Source organism: Pelophylax lessonae (assembly GCF_965119305.1).
Source record: "Pelophylax lessonae genome assembly, chromosome: 5".
NCBI classification, from domain to species: Eukaryota; Metazoa; Chordata; class Amphibia; order Anura; family Ranidae; genus Pelophylax; species Pelophylax lessonae.
Window position 1 is genome coordinate 137,662,935 of NC_138772.1, and position 6,937 is coordinate 137,669,871.

Below are 6,937 nucleotides of genomic sequence, written 5' to 3' on the forward strand. Positions count from 1 at the left end.
CCACCAACCCAGCCACCACAGGGTGCAAGCCAGCCAGCCACCAACCACAGGGTGCCAGCCATTAAGCATTAAACAAAAAATAACATGTTCAGTACCAGATTTGTGTCAAAAATTGTCTTTATTTTTCAAAATTTTAAATGTACAAAATATCGGCCCATATCGGCCGATACGGATACGTTGTGACCAAAATATTGGTATCGGCCCTGAAAAAAACAGGCATCCCATACCTTCCTTATCCAAGTTCATCACCTAATAGACTAAAACAAAACACCCTGGGCTGGTTCTAAAAGTCTGTGCAAGTGCTGAAAAATACCTGTTGCCTGGCTGCACGAGAGGGGAGACCCAAAAACCAGGCTGCACCTAAGGAGGTAGCGCTAACACCTGTATCATTACTAGAAAAGATAATAATGTGGCAAACTATATGGACGTTTTTAAAATCCCCTTCTGCTTTTCTGAAGTAAAACCATGTGCAACACTTAAGTTACTTTGTTTTAACCACCTCAATACTGGGCACTTTAACCCCCTTCCTTCCCAGACCAATTTTCAGTGCTCTCGCACTTTGAATGCCAATACTCAGTCATGCTACACTGTATCCAAATGAAATTTTAATAGTTTGTGCAATGAAGAATTTTTTCCCCCACAAATTGTCATATTAACAAGTTATTTTTTTTACACATGGCATAGATAAAACTTGCAATTTCACCTCAAAATATATTCTGCTACTTCTCCTGAGTATGGTGATACCACATGTATGAGACTTTTCCACAGCCTGGCCACATACAGAGATCCAACATCCAAGTAGCACCGTCAGGCGTTCTAAAGGCATAAATTATACATTACACTTCCTGAGTACCTATCACATTTTTGAGGGCCCTGGAGCACCGGTACAATAGAATTACCCACAATATGACCGAGTTTTGGAAAGAAAATACCCCAATGTATATTCTACAAGGCATGATGAGTCTTTCGAACATGCCATTTTTCAAGTTTTTGGAAAATGTGGAAAGAAAATGAAAACATATTTTTTAAGCTGTAAATTTATAAGATCTTTCTAACACATAGCATGTACAAAGCAAACATTACACCCCAAAATACATTCTTCTACTCCTCCTGAGTATGGCAATACTACATGTGTGAGACTTTTACACAGCCTAGCCACATACAGAGGCCCAACATCCAAGTAGAACCATCAGGCGAACGTTCTAAAGGCATAAATAACACACTTCATTTCCTGAGTATCTATCACATTTTGAAGGCCCAGGATAATTTTTTAGCCATGTGGACAGATGTACACAGATGATTCCTGGGACAGATGACGACAGATGTTGATCACTGGGACAGGCCAAATGTGGCAGTTCACTCGGACAGATGTGGCAGATGATCACGGACAGACGTGGCAGATGATGTGTGCCAGATGATCACTGACAGATGTGCCAGATGATGTGCACCAGACGATCATGGACAGATGAGCCAGATCAGACAGAGGTGGCAGATGATTACTGACAGATATGGCAGATGATGTGCGCAAGATAACAGATGATCACGGACAGATGTGGCAGATGATCACTGAGACAGATTTTACTGGGACAGATGTGTGACAGGTGTTTTTTCACTGTGTTGGGGACACTGTTTTAGAGACACTAGCTGGGTGATCAGTGTGTAAAAAGCAGTAAAAGTGCTGTAAACTCACTGATCCCTGGTTAGCAGCACAGATCCGCTCTCCTTCTCCTCAATGACAGGCTCTCTGTGAGGAGAAGCAGAGCGATCACCGTTACGATGGCTGTGTTTACATTACACATTACATGACAGCTGTGATTGGACACAGCTGTCATGTGATCAGGAGGGCCAATCACCGAGCCCTCCTGCAGAGCGGCAGTGCGCTGTGTCTGGGGGGACACAGGCACACTGAAGCTTGCGCGGGCATGCGGCCGCAGAACGTCCACTCAGAAGGAAGAAGCTCCCACCTGGTCGTATATGTGCAGTGGCCGGGTGGGAGGAGGTTATGAAATGACATTACATTATATTTGCCAGATTTAAATAAAATGTAAACCCAACATTTCATATTACAGATATACGCCTGCTGTACCATGTACTTGTATGAGAAAGTATCCTGTTCTCTTTGTATTGCTTCCTTTGTGTGAAATCCCTGGTGTTCCTGCCAGTCCCTCTGCTTTCCTAATAAAAACTGACCACACTAATCAGGAGAACACTGCATGGTCATTTTCTGGCTGTGCTGGAACTGAGCCTGCTCTCCTCCAATGATTAGACTTCTGCTGACATGCCCCCACTGGACAGCCATTCACTATTCACTTACAGTGCTTTTACTCTTTCCACATTTTATGTTACAGCCCTATTTCCAAAATGGAATAAATTAATTATTTTTCTCAAAATTCTACAAACAATACCCCACAATGACAACGTGAAAGAAGTTAGTTTGAAATCTTTGCACATTAAAAATAGAAAACGAAAAAAAAATTCCATCTACATAAATATTCAGAGTCTTTGCCATGACACTCAAAATTGAGCTCAGGTGCAGTCATTCTTGAGAGGTTTCTAAAACTTGATTGGAAACCACCTGTGGTAAAATTCAGTTGATTGGACATGATTTGGAAAGGCATACACCTGTCTTTATGAGGTCCCGTAGTTAATAGTGCATGCCAGAGCACAAACCAAGCCATGAAGTCCAAGGAATTGTCTGTAGACCTCCAAGACAGGATTGTATGGAGGCACAGATCTAGGGAACATTACAGAAAATTTCTACAGCATCGAAGGTCCCAATGAACACAGCGACCTCCATTATCTGTAAATGGAAGACGGTTGGAACCACCAGGACTCTTCCTACAACGGGCCGCCAGGTCAAACTGAGCGATCCGGAGGGAATGGCCTTAGTCAGGGAGGTGAACAAGAACCCGATGGTCACTCTGACAGAGCTCTAGTGTTTCTCTGTGGCGATGGAACCTTCCAGAAGAACAACCGGCATGCCATTACATAGAGCAGGTAAGTATAGAGATGTGTTATTTTAATAAAAATCCTTTACAACCTCCTCACGCTTTGAAAGAGAAGTTTGGGATTCATTAAGAAAAAAAATTATACTAACCTAGGTGGACGCAACTGCAAGGTTACACTGCTCATTCTGGGGGGTTGACAGGGCAGCACCACACAGGAGAATATTTCAGAAAAAGCTGTTTTTTATTTTATCTTGTAAAAGACGAATTTCAGGCATGGATAATTTATACTTTGTTCCATTGGTCCCCATTGGTAAATGTGCTTGGAGCAGGTGACTTGTTTACACGGGGCTGCATACACATCCAAGGCATGGTTCACCCTGATGCGGATTTCCGCCGCATCCAATTCACATGACAGGAGAGTGTGGCTGGCTCTCAATGGAACAGGTTCACATCTCTGGGGAGGCTGCGGTCCGAATTGCAGTAGGGTCCTGTGCATCTTTGGCTCCATTTCAAGTGCAAATTCAGGCAAATATTCAGACCTGACTCGCACCTGAAACGGTGAACAGGGACGCACCAGACCCCCTGCTGTGACTCGCAGTCGCAGAAAGTGCAGACCCAGCCTAAAGCCCTGTACACACGAGTAGAAATTAGGTCGGGAAATTTCGTCCGACGACCAATCTGCCGATTTTCGGCTTGTTAGTATGGTGCCTCCTACAACTGACTCCGACTTTTCGGCTGAAAAAATCCTGGTGTGCAGGCTATATAATTTTTGTCGACTGTCAAAACACGATTTTCGTCTCATTAGTACAGATTTCGATGGGGAAAAATCTTATGAGCAAGACTAGGCATGCTCAGAGATGAAAGAACACAAAGAAAGCAACCCAACACATGACATCACTTCTGAAGTAGAATTCTGTCGTGCGAGAAAATGTGCAGTCTAGAGCACATTCCAACCAACAGACACCACTCTGGACAAAAGACGGACGACTGGTCAGCGGAAATTCGTTGCGTGTGTACGAGGCCTAAGTGCTTTGTGAACACGCACAAGGTTATTCGACCAGCTCTCTCCTAAACAACTTTCTTGCTTGTGGAAAGATACTTGGTGCACATAAACACGTCTACATGCATTTATGGGTGTCAAGCGTTTATTCATTTCATTGGCCAAAATAATGTTTTTTTTGGCCACTGAAATGAATTAACGCTCAAGTGCAAGATGCGCCTAGCGTTAACATGCATTTAGACGTGTTAAGCTCAAAACACCCAGGCAGTGCCTCTAAATGCGTGTGTGTGTATGGACTCACAGGCTAACATGCAGTGGTGTTTAGAGGCAGTAAAAAACCTGCCAGACACGCCTAAAGCCTCATGCATTTAGGATTTTTCCCTGCTGCTCTTAGGGGCATCTGACAGCTGTTTTATTTCCTGCCTCTAGGAAGCCCTCCATGTTAGCCTACATATCCATGGACACACAAGCCTTTAGAGACAGAAAAAAAACCCTCACTGCCAGTGTGTTCAGGAGCAGCAGCATTTTGGCAGACAAAAAAACTTGATGCACCTAAACATACACATTTAGTGCTTGAGCTTTAATTCACTTCAGTGGTCAGAATAAATTATTATTCTGGCCAATGAAATTATTTAACACCCAAGTGCTTGATGCACCTAAATGCTTTACATGCATTCAAGGCCAGTTCACACCATAGAACCGCAGTCCAGATGCATTTCTGCATGTGCGCTTTTGACGCGGTTCAGTGCATCTTTCCCCCTCTTTTATCTTAACCCTAAAAAAGGACGTGTTCCTGTGCGTTTAACTGCATTCCAGTACAGTTCAGTGCAGAAACAATGCAGAATGTTCTGCTTTTTTTTTTCTGGAACGCCCTGAAATTGACCACACTGGTGTGAGCTATGCCATTGACAACCATATAACCTACTTTCCATGGGATTGATTTGTTGCAGAAAAAAAAAAAAAAAAACACACTGGACTGCATGTGGTGTTAACTAGCCCTTAATGGGGACGTGTGTGTTTCGGTGAGATTTTTATGCATTTTTGTGCGTTCCAGTGCAGAAAAAAAAATGCAGCATGTTCTACTTTTTTCTGGAACTTACCACACTGGTGTGAACTATGCCATTGGAAACCTTATAACCTGGTATTCATGTGTTCACACCGCAGGGCCCGTTCGCACTACGTGCACCTCAGGGACAGTTCACACCACGCGCACCTCAGGGACAGTTCACACCACGCGCACCTCAGGGACAGTTCACACCACGCGCACCTCACCACCCAGCAGGGCCAGTTCACACTACGCGCACCTCGCCACACCGCAGGGCCAGTTCCCACCATGCGCACCTCGCCACACCGCAGGGCCAGTTCCCACCACGCCACACCGCAGGGCCAGTTCCCACCACGCGCACCTCGCCACACCGCAGGGCCAGTTCACCCCACGCGCACCTCGCCACACCGCAGGGCCAGTTCACCCCACGCGCACCTCGCCACACCGCAGGGCCAGTTCACCCCACGCGCACCTCGCCACACCGCAGGGCCAGTTCCCACCACGCGCACCTCGCCACACCGCAGGGCCAGTTCCCACCACGCGCACCTCGCCACACCGCAGGGCCAGTTCCCACCACGCGCACCTCGCCACACCGCAGGGCCAGTTCCCACCACGCGCACCTCGCCACACCGCAGGGCCAGTTCCCACCACGCGCACCTCGCCACACCGCAGGGCCAGTTCCCACCACGCGCACCTCGCCACACCGCAGGGCCAGTTCCCACCACGCGCACCTCGCAGGGCCAGTTCCCACCACGCGCACCTCGCCACACCGCAGGGCCAGTTCCCACCACGCGCACCTCGCCACACCGCAGGGCCAGTTCCCACCACGCGCACCTCGCCACACCGCAGGGCCAGTTCCCACCACGCGCACCTCGCCACACCGCAGGGCCAGTTCCCACCACGCGCACCTCGCCACACCGCAGGGCCAATTTACACCAAGCGCACCTCGCCACACCGCAGGGCCAGTTCCCACCACGCGCACCTCGCCACACCGCAGGGCCAGTTCACACCACGCGCACCTCGCCACGCCGCAGGGCCAGTTCCCACCACGCGCACCTCGCCACACCGCAGGGCCAGTTCCCACCACGCGCACCTCGCAGGGCCAGTTCACACCACGCGCACCTCGCCACACCGCAGGGCCAGTTCACACCACGCGCACCTTGCAGGGCCAGTTCACACCACACGCACCTCGCCACACCGCAGGGCCAGTTCACACCGCGCGCACCTCGCCACACCGCAGGGCCAGTTCACACCACGCGCACCTCGCCACACCGCAGGGCCAGTTCACACCACGCGCACCTCGCCACACCGCAGGGCCAGTTCCCACCACGCGCACCTCGCAGGGCCAGTTCACCCCACGCGCACCTCGCCACACCGCAGGGCCAGTTCCCACCACGCGCACCTCGCCACACCGCAGGGCCAGTTCCCACCACGCGCACCTCGCCACACCGCAGGGCCAGTTCCCACCACGCGCACCTCGCCACACCGCAGGGCCAATTTACACCAAGCGCACCTCGCCACACCGCAGGGCCAGTTCCCACCACGCGCACCTCGCCACACCGCAGGGCCAGTTCACACCACGCGCACCTCGCCACACCGCAGGGCCAGTTCCCACCACGCGCACCTCGCCACACCGCAGGGCCAGTTCCCCTCACCACACCGCAGGGCCAGTTCACACCACGCGCACCTCGCAGGGCCAGTTCACACCACGCGCACCTTGCCACACCGCAGGGCCAGTTCCCACCACGCGCACCTCGCCACACCGCAGGGCCAGTTCCCCTCGCCACACCGCAGGGCCAGTTCACACCACGCGCATCTCGCAGGGCCAGTTCACACCACGCGCACCTCGCCACACCGCAGGGCCAGTTCACAACACGCGCACCTCGCCACACCGCAGGGCCAGTTCACAACACGCGCACCTCGCCACACCGCAGGGCCAGTTCA